Below are 14,073 nucleotides of genomic sequence, written 5' to 3' on the forward strand. Positions count from 1 at the left end.
GCTCCTGTGCCGCTGCACCTGTGCCGCTGGCTGATCAATTTCCTGATTATACAGGCCCCTCATCAGGGACGCCCCGGTCCCCAATCAGGACTCTGCTTCCCTCAGAACACACGATTGACGACAAGCCTCCACAAGCTAATAAAAAGTCTAAAAAAGTGAAAAACATATGTTGCAGTGCACAAATAGCTGCTTATAGGAGCAAAAGCCAATACTGGGCCAAATGGTCTTTCTAGTTGCGGGCAAGATCATTCCATACATTAAAAAAACAATCCAGCTCCACTGAAATCATAGACAGGGAGCTGCTGGCGAGCCAGGCACACCAAAAGAGACGGGGCCCCGGCAAGAGAGGAGCTGCACTGGCCGTGAATCGAACACGGGCCTCACGCGTGGCAGGTGAGAATTCTACCACTGAACCACCAATGCCCTGCTCCTTGGTGCTTGCAAGCGGAGGCGGTGCTTTCCGCCAAGCCCTTCGGCCAACGCTGGCCAGGCTCCTTCTGCCTCTAGCCGGGGCTGGAGGCGGCCTGTGGGCCAGCCAAAGGGGGCTGCTCCGGGCCCTATACCCATCGGTGGCTGGCCCTTGGTTTCTGTAGTATAGCGGTTATCACATTCGCCTCACACGTGAAAGGTCCCTGGTTCAAAACCAGGCAGAAACAGCCCGGCTTCAACTTTTGCTTTTGCTCCTGCTCCCGATGAAGCGGAGGGAAAACAGGCTTCCACAAGGGGCGAGGGCAGGTGCTCGGGGGTGCTCAGACACCGAGTTGCGTCCTCGCCGTTGCTGGTCTGTGCCCGCCGCTGCCTTTCCTCTTGCGTTCTCTCCTGCGCTGGTGGGAGAGGAAAGCGGGGCTCAGAGAGAGAAGGTCTCCCCTCACGTTACCGTTCTGCATCTCTTAGGCAGCGTGGCCACGGCAGGCAAAAGGCCGTGCCCTGGGGGCCAGTGGCGCAACGGATAACGCGTCTGACTACGGATCAGAAGATTGCAGGTTCGACTCCTGCCTGGCTTGTGGCACGTGCCCCTGCTGCCCGTCCCATCCGGTGTGGTGGCCCTCCTTTTGCGCCTCCCTTGACCTCTTTCAAAGGAATAGCAAGCTCATTGGGCCCTGCGCAGGGTTGCTAAAGGCAAAGGCCACGGCTCTGTCAGGAGGGATGCTCTCCCCAAGCAAGGTGCACCAGGACAAAGGCGCAACAGTCACCTGCTTGACCCCGATGTGATTTGAACACACAACCTTCTGATCTGGAGTCAGATGCGCTACCCTTGCGCCACAAGGCCAGCTGGCGGCGGGAAGAGCGTGTGGCGGCTGGGAGAGTGGGGATGGAAGGGCAGACTGATTTCCTCCGTTTTGCGTGAGCCAGGACTTACCGTGCCCACCATCCAAGCAAGCCGCTGGGATGTGAACCACGTCCAGGGGCCTTGAGAAGTGACCCGTCGGGCCCTTCCCTCGGGGTGAAGCAGGCTCCTGAGCCGCACGCGGGTTGACCTGGTGGCTGACGGTTTCCCAGCCCACGCGTGTGCACGTCCTGCGGCCCCAGCTGAAGAGCGGGAAGAGGCTGAATACTGCCCCCGAAACTGCAGGCTTCTCAGCAAGCTGCTCCTGGCCCCGCGGCAGGGCTCCTCAAAATGAAAGGAAAGGGCAAAGAACAGAAGCACCCCTGCCAAGGGGCCCCTTGGAGAAGCTCAGCAAATAAAGTGCACCTTGGCGCTCAGAGGCGTAGGGCGGGGAACTGCTGGAGAGCCAGGCACAGCAAAAGAGATGGGGCCCTGGCAAGAAAATGGCTGCATTGGCCGTGAATCGAACACGGGCCTCCCGCGTGGCAGGCGAGAATTCTACCACTGAACCACCAATGCCCTGCTCCTTGGTGCTTGCAAGCGGAGGCAGTGCTTTCCGCCAAGCCCTTCGGCCAACGCTGGCCAGGCTCCTTCTGCCTCTGGCCGGGACCTGAGGCGGCCTGTGGGCCAGCCAAAGGGGGCTGCTCCGGGACCTATACCTATCGGTGGCTGGCCCTCGGTTTCTGTAGTGTAGCGGTTACCACGTTCGCCTCACACGCGAAAGGTCCCTGGTTCAAAACCAGGCAGAAACAGCCTGGCTTCAGCTTTTGGTCCTGCTCCTGCTCCCGATGAAGCGGAGGGAAAACAGGCTTCCACAAGGGGCGCGGGCGGGTACTCGGGGACGCTCAGACGCCGAGTTGCGTCCTCGCCGTTGCTGGTCTGTGCCCGCCGCTGCCTTTCCTCTTGCGTTCTCTCCTGCGCTGGTGGGAGAGGAAAGCGGGGCTGAGAGAGAGAAGGTCTCCCCTCACGCTACTGTTCTGCCTCTCTTAGGCAGCGTGGCCACAGCAGGCAAAAGGCCGTGCCCCGGGGGCCAGTGGCGCAACGGATAACACGTCTGACTATGGATCAGAAGATTGCAGGTTCCACTCCTGGCTTGTGGCATGTGCCCCTGCTGCCCTTCCCATCCGGTGTGGTGGCCCTCCTTTTGCGCCTCCCTTGACCTCTTTCAAAGGAATGGCAAACTCATTGGGCCCTGCGCAGGGTTGCTAAAGGCAAAGGCCACGGCTCTGTCAGGAGGGACGCTCTCCCCAAGCAAGGTGCACCAGGACAAAGGCGCAACAGTCACCTGCTTGACCCCGATGTGATTTGAACACACAACCTTCTGATCTGGAGTCAGATGCGCTACCCTTGCGCCACGAGGCCAGCTGGCGGCGGGAAGAGCGTGTGGCGGCTGGGAGAGTGGGGGTGGAAGGGCAGACTGATTTCCTCCGTGTTGCGTGAGCCAGGACTTACCGTGCCCACCATCCAAGCAAGCCGCTGGGATGTGAACCACATCCAGGGGCCTTGAGAAGTGACCCGTCGGGCCCTTCCCTCGGGGTGAAGCAGGCTCCTGAGCCGCACGCGGGTTGACCTGGTGGCTGATGGTTTCCCAGCCCACGTGTGTGCACGTGCTTCGGCCCCAGCTGAAGAGCGGGAAGAGGCTGAATACTGCCCCCGAAACTGCAGGCTTCTCAGCAAGCTGCTCTTGGCCCTGCGGCAGGGCTCCTCAAAATGAAAGGAAAGGGCAAAGAACAGAAGCACCCCTGCTAAGAGGCCCCTTGGAGAAGCTCAGCAAATAAAGTGCACCTTGGCACTCAGAGGCGTAGGGCGGCGAACTGCTGGAGAGCCAGGTACCCCAAAAGAGACGGGGCCCTGGCAAGAAAATGGCTGCATTGGCCATGAATCGAACACGGGCCTCCCGCGTGGCAGGCGAGAATTCTACCACTGAACCACCAATGCCCTACTCCTTGGTGCTTGCAAGCGGAGGCGGTGCTTTCTGCCAAGCCCTTCGGCCAACGCTGGCCAGGCTCCTTCTGCCTCTGGCCGGGACCTGAGGCGGCCTGTGGGCCAGCCAAAGGGGGCTGCTCCGGGACCTATACCTATCGGTGGCTGGCCCTCGGTTTCTGTAGTGTAGCGGTTACCACGTTCGCCTCACACGCGAAAGGTCCCTGGTTCAAAACCAGGCAGAAACAGCCCGGCTTCAGCTTTTGCTCCTGCTCCTGCTCCCGATGAAGCGGAGGGAAAACAGGCTTCCACAAGGGGCGCGGGCGGCTGCTCGGGGGCGCTCAGATGCCGAGTTGCGTCCTCACCGTTGCTGGTCTATGCCCGCCGCTGCCTTTCCTCTTGCGTTCTCTCCTGCGCTGGTGGGAGAGGAAAGCGGGGCTCAGAGAGAGAAGGTCTCCCCTCACGCTACCGTTCTGCCTCTCTTAGGCAGCGTGGCCACAGCAGGCAAAAGGCCGTGCCCCGGGGGCCAGTGGCGCAACGGATAACACGTCTGACTATGGATCAGAAGATTGCAGGTTCAACTCCTGGCTTGTGGCATGTGCCCCTGCTGCCCTTCCCATCCGGTGTGGTGGCCCTCCTTTTGCGCCTCCATTGACCTCTTTCAAAGGAATGGCAAACTCATTGGGCCCTGCGCAGGGTTGCTAAAGGCAAAGGCCACGGCTCTGTCAGGAGGGACGCTCTCCCCAAGCAAGGTGCACCAGGACAAAGGCGCAACAGTCACCTGCTTGACCCCGATGTGATTTGAACACACAACCTTCTGATCTGGAGTCAGATGCGCTACCCTTGCGCCACGAGGCCAGCTGGCGGCGGGAAGAGCGTGTGGCGGCTGGGAGAGTGGGGGTGGAAGGGCAGACTGATTTCCTCCGTGTTGCGTGAGCCAGGACTTACCGTGCCCACCATCCAAGCAAGCCGCTGGGATGTGAACCACATCCAGGGGCCTTGAGAAGTGACCCGTCGGGCCCTTCCCTCGGGGTGAAGCAGGCTCCTGAGCCGCACGCGGGTTGACCTGGTGGCTGATGGTTTCCCAGCCCACGTGTGTGCACGTGCTTCGGCCCCAGCTGAAGAGCGGGAAGAGGCTGAATACTGCCCCCGAAACTGCAGGCTTCTCAGCAAGCTGCTCCTGGCCCCGCGGCAGGGCTCCTCAAAATGAAAGGAAAGGGCAAAGAACAGAAGCACCCCTGCCAAGAGGCCCCTTGGAGAAGCTCAGCAAATAAAGTGCACCTTGGCGCTCAGAGGCGTAGGGCGGGGAACTGCTGGAGAGCCAGGCACACCAAAAGAGATGGGGCCCTGGCAAGAAAATGGCTGCATTGGCCGTGAATCAAACACGGGCCTCCCGCGTGGCAGGCGAGAATTCTACCACTGAACCACCAATGCCCTGCTCCTTGGTGCTTGCAAGCGGAGGCGGTGCTTTCCGCCAAGCCCTTCGGCCAACGCGGGCCAGGCTCCTTCTGCCTCTGGCCGGGGCCTGAGGCGGCCTGTGGGCCAGCCAAAGGGGGCTGCTCCGGGACCTACACCCAGCAGTGGCTGGCCCTCGGTTTCTGTAGTGTAGCGGTTACCACGTTCGCCTCACACGCGAAAGGTCCCTGGTTCAAAACCAGGCAGAAACAGCCTGGCTTCAGCTTTTGCTTTTGCTTTTGCTCCTGCTCCCGATGAAGCGGAGGGAAAACAGGCTTCCACAAGGGGCGCGGGCGGGTGCTCGGGGGCGCTCAGATGCCGAGTTGCGTCCTCGCCGTTGCTGGTCTGTGCCCGCCGCTGCCTTTCCTCTTGCGTTCTCTCCTGCGCTGGTGGGAGAGGAAAGCGGGGCTGAGAGAGAGAAGGTCTCCCCTCATGCTACCATTCTGCCTCTCTTAGGCAGCGTGGCCACGGCAGGCAAAAGGCCATGCCCCGGGGGCCAGTGGCGCAATGGATAACGCGTCTGACTACGGATCAGAAGATTGCAGGTTCGACTCCTGCCTGGCTTGTGGCACGGGCCCCTGCTGCCCGTCCCGTCCCGTCCGGTGTGGTGGCCCTCCTTTTGCGCCTCCCTTGACCTCTTTCAAAGGAATAGCAAGCTCATTGGGCCCTGCGCAGGGTTGCTAAAGGCAAAGGCCACGGCTCTGTCAGGAGGGATGCTCTCCCCAAGCAAGGTGCACCAGGACAAAGGTGCAACAGTCACCTGCTTGACCCCGATGTGATTTGAACACACAACCTTCTGATCTGGAGTCAGATGCACTACCCTTGCGCCACGAGGCCAGCTGGCAGCGGGGAGAGCGTGTGGCGGCTGGGAGAGTGGGGGTGGAAGGGCAGACTGATTTCCTCCGTGTTGCATGAGCCAGGACTTACCGTGCCCACCATCCAAGCAAGCCGCTGGGATGTGAACCACGTCCAGGGGCCTTGAGAAGTGACCCGTCGGGCCCTTCCCTCGGGGTGAAGCAGGCTCCTGAGCCGCACACGGGTTGCCTGGTGGCTGATGGTTTCCCAGCCCACGCGTGTGCACGTGCTGCGGCCCCAGCTGAAGAGCGGGAAGGGGCTGAATATTGCCCCCGAAAGTGCAGGCTTCTCAGCAAGCTGCTCTTGGCTCTGCGGCAGGGCTCCTCAAAATGAAAGGAAAGGGCAAAGAACAGAAGCACCCCTGCCAAGAGGCCCCTTGGAGAAGCTCAGCAAATAAAGTGCACCTTGGCGCTCAGAGGCGTAGGGCGGGGAACTGCTGGAGAGCCAGGTACCCCAAAAGAGACGGGGCCCTGGCAAGAAAATGGCTGCATTGGCCGTGAATCGAACACGGGCCTCCCGCGTGGCAGGCGAGAATTCTACCACTGAACCACCAATGCCCTGCTCCTTGGTGCTTGCAAGCGGAGGTGGTGCTTTCCGCCAAGCCCTTCGGCCAACGCCGGCCAGGCTCCTTCTGCCTCTGGCCAGGGCCTGAGGCGGCCTGTGGGCCAGCCAAAGGGGGCTGCTCCGGGACCTACACCCAGCAGTGGCTGGCCCTCGGTTTCTGTAGTGTAGCGGTTACCACGTTCGCCTCACACGCGAAAGGTCCCTGGTTCAAAACCAGGCAGAAACAGCCCGGCTTCAGCTTTTGCTTTTGCTCCTGCTCCTGATGAAGCGGAGGGAAAACAGGCTTCCACAAGGGGCGCGGGCGGCTGCTCGGGGGCGCTCAGATGCCGAGTTGCGTCCTCGCCGTTGCTGGTCTATGCCCGCCGCTGCCTTTCCTCTTGCGTTCTCTCCTGCGCTGGTGGGAGAGGAAAGCAGGGCTGAGAGAGAGAAGGTCTCCCCTAACGCTACCGTTCTGCCTCTCTTAGGCAGCGTGGCCACGGCAGGCAAAAGGCCGTGCCCCGGGGGCCAGTGGCGCAATGGATAACGCGTCTGACTACGGATCAGAAGATTGAAGGTTCGACTCCTGCCTGGCTTGTGGCACGTGCCCCTGCTGCCCGTCCCGTCCGGTGTGGTGGCCCTCCTTTTGCGCCTCCCTTGACCTCTTTCAAAGGAATAGCAAGCTCATTGGGCCCTGCGCAGGGTTGCTAAAGGCAAAGGCCACAGCTCTGTCAGGAGGGATGCTCTCCCCAAGCAAGGTGCACCAGGACAAAGGCGCAACAGTCACCTCCTTGACCCCGATGTGATTTGAACACACAACCTTCTGATCTGGAGTCAGATGCGCTACCCTTGCGCCACGAGGCCAGCTGGCAGCGGGGAGAGCGTGTGGCGGCTGGGAGAGTGGGGGTGGAAGGGCAGACTGATTTCCTCCGTGTTGCATGAGCCAGGACTTACCGTGCCCACCATCCAAGCAAGCCGCTGGGATGTGAACCACGTCCAGGGGCCTTGAGAAGTGACCCGTCGGGCCCTTCCCTCGGGGTGAAGCAGGCTCCTGAGCCGCACGCGGGTTGACCTGGTGGCTGACGGTTTCCCAGCCCACGCGTGTGCACGTGCTGCGGCCCCAGCTGAAGAGCGGGAAGGGGCTGAATACTGCCCCCGAAACTGCAGGCTTCTCAGCAAGCTGCTCCTGGCCCCGCGGCAGGGCTCCTCAAAATGAAAGGAAAGGGCAAAGAACAGAAGCACCCCTGCTAAGAGGCCCCTTGGAGAAGCTCAGCAAATAAAGTGCACCTTGGCGCTCAGAGGCGTAGGGCGGGGAACTGCTGGAGAGCCAGGCACACCAAAAGAGACGGGGCCCTGGCAAGAAAATGGCTGCATTGGCCGTGAATCGAACACGGGCCTCCCGCGTGGCAGGCGAGAATTCTACCACTGAACCACCAATGCCCTGCTCCTTGGTGCTTGCAAGCGGAGGCGGTGCTTTCCGCCAAGCCCTTCGGCCAACGCTGGCCAGGCTCCTTCTGCCTCTGGCCGGGACCTGAGGCGGCCTGTGGGCCAGCCAAAGGGGGCTGCTCCGGGACCTATACCTATCGGTGGCTGGCCCTTGGTTTCTGTAGTGTAGCGGTTATCACGTTCGCCTCACACGCGAAAGGTCCCTGGTTCAAAACCAGGCAGAAACAGCCTGGCTTCACCTTTTGGTCCTGCTCCTGCTCCCGATGAAGCGGAGGGAAAACAGGCTTCCACAAGGGGTGCGGGCGGGTGCTCGGGGGCGCTCAGACGCAGAGTTGCGTCCTCGCCGTTGCTGGTCTTTGCCCGCCACTGCCTTTCCTCTTGCGTTCTCTCCTGCGCTGGTGGGAGAGGAAAGCGGGGCTGAGAGACAGAAGGTCTCCCCTCACGCTACCATTCTGCCTCTCTTAGGCAGCGTGGCCACGGCAGGCAAAAGGCCGTGCCCCGGGGGCCAGTGGCGCAACGGATAACACGTCTGACTACGGATCAGAATATTGCAGGTTCAACTCCTGGCTTGTGGCATGTGCCCCTGCTGCCTGTCCCGTCCGGTGTGGTGGCCCTCCTTTTGCGCCTCCCTTGACCTCTTTCAAAGGAATAGCAAGCTCATTGGGCCCTGCGCAGGGTTGCTAAAGGCAAAGGCCACGGCTCTGTCAGGAGGGATGCTCTCCCCAAGCAAGGTGCACCAGGACAAAGGCGCAACAGTCACCTGCTTGACCCCGATGTGATTTGAACACACAACCTTCTGATCTGGAGTCAGATGCGCTACCCTTGCGTCACGAGGCCAGCTGGCAGCGGGAAGAGCGTGTGGCGGCTGGGAGAGTGGGGGTGGAAGGGCAGACTGATTTCCTCCGTGTTGCGTGAGCCAGGACTTACCGTGCCCACCATCCAAGCAAGCCGCTGGGATGTGAACCACGTCCAGGGGCCTTGAGAAGTGACCCGTCGGGCCCTTCCCTCGGGGTGAAGCAGGCTCCTGAGCCGCACGCGGGTTGACCTGGTGGCTGATGGTTTCCCAGCCCACGTGTGTGCACGTGCTTCGGCCCCAGCTGAAGAGCGGGAAGGGGCTGAATACTGCCCCCGAAACTGCAGGCTTCTCAGCAAGCTGCTCTTGGCCCTGCGGCAGGGCTCCTCAAAATGAAAGGAAAGGGCTAAGAACAGAAGCACCCCTGCTAAGAGGCCCCTTGGAGAAGCTCAGCAAATAAAGTGCACCTTGGCGCTCAGAGGCGTAGGGCGGGGAACTGCTGGAGAGCCAGGCACAGCAAAAGAGACGGGGCCCCGTTAAGAGAGGCACTGCATTGGCCGTGAATCAAACGCGGGCCTCCCAGGTGGTGGATGAGAATTCTACCACGGAGCTACCAATGCTTTTTGTGATAGTTACCCCAAGTGTACTCTTGTGCTTCACTGACATAATGAGTGTGACGTGGACACATCTGCCCTACTTAATTACTGCAGCGGGTGGATGTCAACTTAAATTCCTTTGACTTAACCTTCTTTTTAGGCCTGTGCTTTTTTAAAATTCTAATTTCCCCTTATGACTCATTGCGAACTATGATTTTGTTTTTTAGAGCTGTCTAAGTTTTGCCCTACTCTTCTGTGATTAATCTTTCCCGTATTTTCCTGAGTCCTGAAGTTTAGCTTCGCTAGCTTTGAATTTCCTGGATCTCCCCTAGATTCCTTTGTGAATAAAGTTATTGTATTTGCTCATATTTTCAGCTCTTCGGGATCTTTCATCTTTCTTAAGGAATTTGATGTGGAGGAATCTATATTGTTAAAATGGGGCAGAGTTCTTTTGTAGTAGATTTTTCTTCATTGTATCTGGACATGCACCAGGTTTTTCTAACAGTCCCTGCAATTTTAGATGAGTTGGAGGTCTGGTTTTCTTTTTTGTGCTCTCTCGTTCCCTGCTTTCCAGACTGTCTTGGCATGTCAGCTGCAAAAGTTTACAGCAACTGCCAACACTCCCTCAGATGGTGCTTAGGAAGACTATAAAAGCTTTTAAGAAGGCCTCTGAAAAGCTGGAGTGTTTTTGGTTTTTTTTATAGCAGGTGATAACATGTATCAAGGATTATTTCCACAGTGCTCATTGTATTTAAATGGTAGCAAAATGCACCCTTTAGAAAAGCGAGGTTAGATCTTGAGCTGTCGTCTTAAGTTTCCAAATCTAGAAAAGGAAATGCCTGCGCCAGCTTGAGAAACCCTTGCCCTCCACCGGCGATGTACTGCCAATATTTTAACAAGGGACTTAAAAAAAACCCCAAAACATTTTTCTTTCCCTGTGACAAACCACATGCAGTGGGAGTTTGTGTGTTTTCACAGAGCACTAGTGAAGAACTGGGGAATCTGTTCATTTTTCTTTCCATATAAACAAAAATGCCTTATTTTAAACCATAACCGAGAAGGGACTGCACCACAGGACAAGCACATCTAGCTTATTGACAGCAATGCAGTGTTCAGCTTGTGCAACCTGAAGAGGTTATGTGTGTGTGTGCAAAGACCTTTTTCGAGGCTTATAATTAATTTTGGTGAACTTGCTCAGATATAATCATAAGTACTCATAAGGAAGAGATGCTCATTGAAGAGAGAGATTCAGTCAGAATGGGCTTTACTGATGGTACATACTCACCTCCTAACATAAATTGTAAACCAGGCATTTCTCCAAGGGCTAATTCAGACAAACAGAACATACTTTATATATTTCAGTTGTCTTCAGTGCAATGCAGTAACTAGAAACAAAGAGGCGAACCAATACCATGCAGTCAGCCAGCTCTCTGAGTACTATCATACATGACCCATAGCATTCAAAATTTAGATTCCAATTACTAGCAACTGGAGTACGGTGACCAGATAGCAAGTGTGAAAAATTGGGAGTGGGAGTGGGGAATAATAGGCACCTATATCAAGACAAAGCCCCAAATATCAGGACTGTCCCTATAAAATCGGGACATCTGGTTACCTTAAACTGGAGCAATGTAAATCAGTGCTTCTATGAATAATAAAGAGAATAATGATTGCATTTAAAATCACTAGGAGCCAAGATGCAATAATTTTACACTGGAGAAAAAGCATTGGAACAGCCTTAGACTGAAAATCATTTCTATTTCAGAACAGCTGATCCTGATCTAGTCAACCAGACAAATGAGTGTCGCTCAAATGATAAGTGAGACTAAACTGTCACCAAAGGGGCTAACCTGTGTTCTGTAGCAGCATCCCCTGGGGTCAGATAAACTCCTGAACCACATTGATGGTGATTTAGATAAAACATCTTGGTATGTGGATAACAATATAGCTCCTATCACGGAATTAATATCTGATAATGAAACCTGCAGGATTACTCATTGTGCTTCCTTGGTTGGTTTACTTTACCCTAAAAGTTAACTCCCGCCCCATCCCCAGAAATTTGTGGGGTATTTTTTTTATTGGCACATGCACATGGCAAAAAATATAGCCTATCAAGATGGAAAATAATCTGTCCTTCTTTATTGTTTCAGCTGAATGGTGCAGTTTTTAATCCTACCATGGCATTGCCAGTTCATCTATGTGCTGACATATACCCCAGAGACTAACTTCCACCAGTGGAAAAGGGGTGACTTCATGTTCAAAATCTTTTTGTATTAGCAGATCTCAGTGGGGTTTCCAGGATTTAACAGCTGGGTATGGTGAAAAAATTGCTGTCGTAGAGAAAGTGGGAAACCGTCTCAATCTTTCTAACATATGCTCAGATGCAAGGAATTTTAGATGTAATATACTTTACTAGGGGGTCAAATTCTGCTCTCCCTATGGGCATAAGTCAGAACCAATTTAGCCCTGAGATGCAATGATCTGGTGCATTTAAATGGCCAAATTCTATTCTTAGTTGCACCCATGTGTAGAAGAAGGAATTCACTGCTGATGCAACCCCTAACGGCTGGGCTTTCCACACCAGCTCTTTCTTCTCTAGCAGCCCCTGCTGACAGTCACTCTGATCTCATGGTGGTTGGCCTCTTCTTGTGACTCGCCAGGTCATGCTTTAGTTCCTCCCCTTCTGGGGTAACAGAAAGTCCAGCAGAAAATCCAGCATCCTTACATTTGGTCCTCAGACCCAACTCTCAGCCCCCAGGTCCTTCCAAATCCTTTCAAATCATCCTTATGCCTTGAGGGCAGGGGCTTCATGCCATCTTCCTGCTGGCTGGTTGGGAAAGCCAGGCCCACCCTCTACACCAGCCGGGCTCCAGGCCAGGGACCCCATTATGGGCAGCCAAGGCCTACTCCATCAGACACCTTGCAGCTGCCTCCCTGGACTCCTTCCTACCACTAGCCTTTCCCCCCATCCCCTTCCTGGGCTCTTTGTAATAAACAGCACCTCCCAGGGCTTCTCCCCAGAGGTCCAGTTCCTGCCCTTGTGTCAGGGTGTATGATAAATGAGAGGTGGGGTAGCTCCTCTTTATGGACACCCAGCCAGCCAGTTAGCTATAAAGTCTATCTTGGTGGCTGTTCTCTTCTGGTTTTACCTGTAAAGGGTTAAAAAAGTCCCTGCATAGGTAAAAGAAAGGGAGTGGGCACCTGACTTCTTAAAATTGGGGAAAAAACTTCCCTTTGTCTGGGTGTTGTGGTTCTCATAAATCAGAAAATGTCTAGAAAGGCAAGATTAGGTTTATTTCTGTTTATTTCTTATTGGTTTGCGGACTCCTCTGTGCTAATCCCAAATGCTTTTTGTTTTGCCTGTAACCTTTAAACTGGGCCTCAAGAAGGTAATTCTTGATGTTTAATTTTTGTAAGTGGATTTTTTAAATCTAGCAAAAGCCTGAGTTTCAGATGTATTTTCTTTCTTTTTTGTTTTTAATAAAATTTACCTTTTTTAAGAACAGGATTGGATTTTTGGTGTCCTAAGAGGTTTGGGCATATGTTGTTTAATTATCTGGGAGCAACAGCTAATTTCCTTTGTTTTCTTTCTCAGCTCTTCCCTGGAGGGAGGGCAAAAGGGCTTAAGGGTACCCAACAGGAAGGAATTCCCAAGTGTGCCTTCATGGATTCCAAGGGGTTTTGCATTTGGGTGGTGGCAGCATCTACCCATCCAAGGTCAGAGAGAAGCTGTAACCTTGGAAGTTTAATACAAGCCTGGAGTGGCCAGTATTAAATTTTAGAATTTAGAATCCTTGCGGGCCCACACTTTCTGCATTTGAAGTGCCACAGTGGGGAATTAGCCTTCACAGGGTCAGACACAGGAGCTTGCTCCAGTTCTGTAACTTCCACGCATCTTCTCCCCTGGGCTTCCTCCTCACTCAGAAGACGAGTTGTTCCCCACTGGTCTCTCTACTACCAAGAGTGATGGCAGAGTTCTTCCCTTTCTCGCTGCAGTCTCTCAAACTTCAGTCCAAACACCCCTTAAGTTTTACTGTCACTGCCTCTTGGGTTTCACTGCTTCCGACTTCCTCCTGGCTCAAGACAGTCCACCTCTAGCCCTAGGCTTCACTGCCCACGGCTGCCCAGGCTTCCTTGAAGCTCAAGACCCTCTGCTCCAGGCTTCTCTCTGCCTTTAGCCCAATGGAAGAAACTCCCATCTCTCTCTCTCTCTCAACTTGGTCTTGTCTCTGGCCTTTTCCCCACTGCCTTGTGTTCCTTCCTTTATGAAGACTGCAATGATGCTGGCTCTGGTGGGACATAACTGAGAGTATCAATTCAGGACAAATTGCTTAGAGCAGGGCAATTACAGCCCAAGGCTGGGTTTTCTTTACCATTAAGGCACACAGAACCAGCCAAACAGAAAGGACTTTGGTCTCACCCCACTGGCTAACCATAAGTCACACAAGCAATTCCCTTAGACACTCCAGTTTCCCAGTATCACCACCAGTGCCACTCATTATGGGGATGAATGGTTATGGACCAATACCACAGTAAAAGAAAAATGGTTCTCCCTATCCCAAAGGACCAAGCCCCAGACCCAGGTCAATATACAAGTCAGATCTTACCTACAAATCATGCTGTTGCCAATCCTTTAGAATCTAAAATCTAAAGGTTTATTCATAAAAAGAAAGAAATATAGATGGGAGCTGAAATTGGTAAATTGGAATCAATTACATACAGTAATGGCAAAGTTCTTGGTTCAGGCTTGTAGCAGTGACAGAATAAACTGTAGGTTTAAATCAAGTCTCTGGAATACATCCACAGCTGGGATGGGTCATTCAGTCCTTTGTTCAAAGCTTCACTTTGTAGCAAGTTTCCTTCAGAAGTAAGAAGCAGGATTGAAGACAAAATGGAGGGGTTTCCAGGGCCTTTTACATTTTCTGCCCTATGAAAGGACACCCCTTTGTTCTTACTGTGGAAAATCACAGCAGCAAGATGGAGTTTGGAGTCACATGGGCAAATCACATGTCCATGCATGACTCAGTTTGCACGCCGATGACATTGTTTACATGTTTACAACGTTCCCAGGAAACCTCAGATGTGGATTGGCATCTTCCAAAGTTCATTGTCAGGTAAGTGTTTCTTGATTGAGCACT

At 54.5% G+C, this 14,073-nt stretch overlaps 21 non-coding genes across 21 annotated transcripts; 9 read left to right on the forward strand and 12 right to left on the reverse strand.

The window, feature by feature from the left end:
* Positions 1–352: 352 nt before the first annotated feature.
* On the reverse strand, positions 353–423 carry TRNAG-GCC (transfer RNA glycine (anticodon GCC)). Its single transcript has one exon. It is a non-coding gene; the product is annotated as a tRNA-Gly (tRNA).
* A 160-nt stretch (positions 424–583) lies between these two features.
* TRNAV-CAC (transfer RNA valine (anticodon CAC)) lies at positions 584–656 on the forward strand. The gene has a single exon. It is a non-coding gene; the product is annotated as a tRNA-Val (tRNA).
* Positions 657–931: 275 nt separating this feature from the next.
* TRNAR-ACG (transfer RNA arginine (anticodon ACG)) lies at positions 932–1,004 on the forward strand. Its single transcript has one exon. It is a non-coding gene; the product is annotated as a tRNA-Arg (tRNA).
* A 194-nt stretch (positions 1,005–1,198) lies between these two features.
* On the reverse strand, positions 1,199–1,270 carry TRNAW-CCA (transfer RNA tryptophan (anticodon CCA)). The gene has a single exon. It is a non-coding gene; the product is annotated as a tRNA-Trp (tRNA).
* Positions 1,271–1,775: 505 nt separating this feature from the next.
* Positions 1,776–1,846, reverse strand: TRNAG-GCC (transfer RNA glycine (anticodon GCC)). The gene has a single exon. It is a non-coding gene; the product is annotated as a tRNA-Gly (tRNA).
* A 160-nt stretch (positions 1,847–2,006) lies between these two features.
* On the forward strand, positions 2,007–2,079 carry TRNAV-CAC (transfer RNA valine (anticodon CAC)). The gene has a single exon. It is a non-coding gene; the product is annotated as a tRNA-Val (tRNA).
* Positions 2,080–2,617: 538 nt separating this feature from the next.
* TRNAW-CCA (transfer RNA tryptophan (anticodon CCA)) lies at positions 2,618–2,689 on the reverse strand. Its single transcript has one exon. It is a non-coding gene; the product is annotated as a tRNA-Trp (tRNA).
* A 505-nt stretch (positions 2,690–3,194) lies between these two features.
* On the reverse strand, positions 3,195–3,265 carry TRNAG-GCC (transfer RNA glycine (anticodon GCC)). The gene has a single exon. It is a non-coding gene; the product is annotated as a tRNA-Gly (tRNA).
* A 160-nt stretch (positions 3,266–3,425) lies between these two features.
* On the forward strand, positions 3,426–3,498 carry TRNAV-CAC (transfer RNA valine (anticodon CAC)). The gene has a single exon. It is a non-coding gene; the product is annotated as a tRNA-Val (tRNA).
* A 538-nt stretch (positions 3,499–4,036) lies between these two features.
* On the reverse strand, positions 4,037–4,108 carry TRNAW-CCA (transfer RNA tryptophan (anticodon CCA)). The gene has a single exon. It is a non-coding gene; the product is annotated as a tRNA-Trp (tRNA).
* A 505-nt stretch (positions 4,109–4,613) lies between these two features.
* TRNAG-GCC (transfer RNA glycine (anticodon GCC)) lies at positions 4,614–4,684 on the reverse strand. Its single transcript has one exon. It is a non-coding gene; the product is annotated as a tRNA-Gly (tRNA).
* A 160-nt stretch (positions 4,685–4,844) lies between these two features.
* On the forward strand, positions 4,845–4,917 carry TRNAV-CAC (transfer RNA valine (anticodon CAC)). The gene has a single exon. It is a non-coding gene; the product is annotated as a tRNA-Val (tRNA).
* Positions 4,918–5,198: 281 nt separating this feature from the next.
* TRNAR-ACG (transfer RNA arginine (anticodon ACG)) lies at positions 5,199–5,271 on the forward strand. Its single transcript has one exon. It is a non-coding gene; the product is annotated as a tRNA-Arg (tRNA).
* Positions 5,272–5,470: 199 nt separating this feature from the next.
* TRNAW-CCA (transfer RNA tryptophan (anticodon CCA)) lies at positions 5,471–5,542 on the reverse strand. Its single transcript has one exon. It is a non-coding gene; the product is annotated as a tRNA-Trp (tRNA).
* A 504-nt stretch (positions 5,543–6,046) lies between these two features.
* Positions 6,047–6,117, reverse strand: TRNAG-GCC (transfer RNA glycine (anticodon GCC)). Its single transcript has one exon. It is a non-coding gene; the product is annotated as a tRNA-Gly (tRNA).
* Positions 6,118–6,277: 160 nt separating this feature from the next.
* Positions 6,278–6,350, forward strand: TRNAV-CAC (transfer RNA valine (anticodon CAC)). Its single transcript has one exon. It is a non-coding gene; the product is annotated as a tRNA-Val (tRNA).
* A 275-nt stretch (positions 6,351–6,625) lies between these two features.
* Positions 6,626–6,698, forward strand: TRNAR-ACG (transfer RNA arginine (anticodon ACG)). The gene has a single exon. It is a non-coding gene; the product is annotated as a tRNA-Arg (tRNA).
* A 194-nt stretch (positions 6,699–6,892) lies between these two features.
* TRNAW-CCA (transfer RNA tryptophan (anticodon CCA)) lies at positions 6,893–6,964 on the reverse strand. Its single transcript has one exon. It is a non-coding gene; the product is annotated as a tRNA-Trp (tRNA).
* Positions 6,965–7,469: 505 nt separating this feature from the next.
* On the reverse strand, positions 7,470–7,540 carry TRNAG-GCC (transfer RNA glycine (anticodon GCC)). The gene has a single exon. It is a non-coding gene; the product is annotated as a tRNA-Gly (tRNA).
* Positions 7,541–7,700: 160 nt separating this feature from the next.
* TRNAV-CAC (transfer RNA valine (anticodon CAC)) lies at positions 7,701–7,773 on the forward strand. The gene has a single exon. It is a non-coding gene; the product is annotated as a tRNA-Val (tRNA).
* A 538-nt stretch (positions 7,774–8,311) lies between these two features.
* On the reverse strand, positions 8,312–8,383 carry TRNAW-CCA (transfer RNA tryptophan (anticodon CCA)). The gene has a single exon. It is a non-coding gene; the product is annotated as a tRNA-Trp (tRNA).
* Positions 8,384–14,073: the final 5,690 nt, after the last annotated feature.

The sequence above is a fragment of the Eretmochelys imbricata genome, chromosome 3, assembly GCF_965152235.1.
Source record: "Eretmochelys imbricata isolate rEreImb1 chromosome 3, rEreImb1.hap1, whole genome shotgun sequence".
NCBI lineage: Eukaryota > Metazoa > Chordata > Testudines > Cheloniidae > Eretmochelys > Eretmochelys imbricata.